Source organism: Hetaerina americana, unplaced genomic scaffold (assembly GCF_022747635.1).
Source record: "Hetaerina americana unplaced genomic scaffold, ioHetAmer1.1.p SCAF_4, whole genome shotgun sequence".
Lineage (NCBI taxonomy): Eukaryota > Metazoa > Arthropoda > Insecta > Odonata > Calopterygidae > Hetaerina > Hetaerina americana.
Window position 1 is genome coordinate 29,856,586 of NW_027286985.1, and position 2,453 is coordinate 29,859,038.

A 2,453-nucleotide genomic window follows, 5' to 3' on the forward strand; every position below is an offset into this window, starting at 1 on the left:
ACAAATGATGAGCAATACTCAAGCAAAAACAGCTGACGTACACCCGGTCTATGAAACCACCAAGAGAAATGGCGGCGAGTTGAAAATAAATTCTACATAACTCGGAGATATTTTATTATTTAACTAGTGGTTCCTTCCTAAACTACATCGCTCATGTATGGATAAAAATATTACAGCATTAAGTTATATTGCCCACCCAAGTCCAACCTGGAAGATCTATTGGAAAGATTTTTTAACTAACAAAATTATTACCTTTGAATTTTATAACTATGCTTGGCCCAGGTCTCCCTCAAGATATGTTAGTGTATGTAAGTCAGTACTTGAGGAAATTCAAATCAAAACCTTTGGTGACACCCCATAAGAATATGCGTTAAAAGACAACACTTTCAAAGGGAGGGGATAATCATAAAATTAATTAATCAGTCCTCTTCCGTTTCGTCTAATTGTTGATTAAATTGTACCCATCTAGTGCATAGCATACACAACCAAACCATTGTTTCATAATCGGAAGCGGCAGTAGTTTTAGCTATGAAAGTGGATACCATCGGGAGCATACGTCGCACGCGATCCATGTCGTGCTCCTATTAAAGAGCCTCCTACGAATTTCAACCGGTTGCACTAAGGGAATGCTTCGTTTACACTGGTGATGCACTCTAAAATATTGTTTTTATTACGTCCCGGAACTAGTTTGTATCAATATCTTCGTCAGTTCCCATATTTTCACTCGCTGATGTATGGAAAAACACGTGTGCACCCCATAGTTACAGTCATATCTATTTCTCGAACGGCACTCATATTCCTTCCCGTTTATGTGGACAGATTTTGTCCTCACTTAATGTATCCCGCTTCTTAGAGAAATATTTGGACCATCTCAAATGCTTGGCAATAGCCATAGCCACTTTAAAAAGACGCTTAGAAAGAAAAAATAACAAATGCCCTTTTAAGGTAGTGTCTGTAAATACAGTACATAACCTAAGTCGTCCTTAAGGGACTATATGCTTGGACGTTTCGCATACAATTCCCTTATATATAACCAAAAAACCTTAGGATCATGGCACAGAATTTTTCTTTAGACGCTTGCGTACGTGATTTGCATGATTATTTTTGCTATGGTGCGTGTTGAGTATTTTTTGCACATCTTTTCAAAGGGTGTCCCTCCGTTAATGATAAATTGTTGAAAACTGGTGAAAACACCAGTTCTCATCCGATCACCGGGAACACCGGATGCTGTTGGCAGTACTTTTTTTCATTTCGCAAAAGACGTTAATTGACATTGAACAAACTTTCATTTATTCGTACTAATTCTGCAGAATAAAAATATATAATACTGTCTGTAGTAGAAATGTGCTTCTATATTTCACTGAACTTACCTAAGGACTTAAAATTAAAATGGTACGTGATTGGTTTTAACAACCAACAGAATAATCAATTAAATAGTTTTTCAGGGTTGAAATTTCCCCAGCTATTTTGTTTATAATATAGTTCGGAAATCTAAATGCAAAACAATGTCTATAGACTAGCAAACCTTGCTATCCATCCTGCAATCAATGGCCCTCCCGGACTATCTTCTCCGGGGTATCAAAACCCCATATAATGACATCTTCGCGGTGATTAAACTAGGAGGGATTGGGATTGTGCACTGGCTTCCCACCCAGAGGGCTCGAGTCCTGGCGGCGACACATATTTTTCAGTGATGTCCCGATCCCTACTTGAGGTGCTTTGTCAGGGGCACTTATAGACTTCGTGTATTAAAACTCATAAAGGGTAACGGACGGCGTAATGTTTTGTGTATTATTACTATTTTATTTCTTTTCCTTACCTGTTCTATGTCATGAACTTGACCAATAGAACTGTAAATTTATTATCATTATTCTTATGTCTCGTCCACTTGACCCCGCTAGAACCAAGATACTTCCAGCCATCGACTACGTTCGGTTTTTTTCGCACACTCCCGCGGGAAGAACGGCTTTAGCCTAAGAGTTCTTCCTAGAGACCACGGGACGCATCCTGCCGAAACGGAGAGGAATGGGGAAGGTAGGGGGTGAGAATTAGGAAGTAAGGTGGGGGACGAAGAAGAGGAGCGGTTGGCCATCAGCGGCAGCTCAGTATTAAGCGCGTGATCAACGAGTCTTGGACTGTAGAAGATGAGGCCAGTTGTCGCCGGCGATTTCCCAGCATATCTACAGGGTCCATCATGAAAGTAATGCGCATGAATTTGTTGTGCGGCGAATATCCATGGCAGCGCGGTAAAACCGGTTGGGAAATGTGGTGGGGGGTCTGCCCTTACAACGCAGCCGCTAGCCAGTTTCCTCCGAGCAGTCTGAGCGGAAAGATGTGCCGCGCGAAATTTGTTTTTCGTCTTTGTAACACAGCGAGATGGATCGTTCGCTTGAACAGCGATACGCCATCAAGTTTTGCGTGAAGCTCGGAAAGAATGCAACGAAACATTCCAG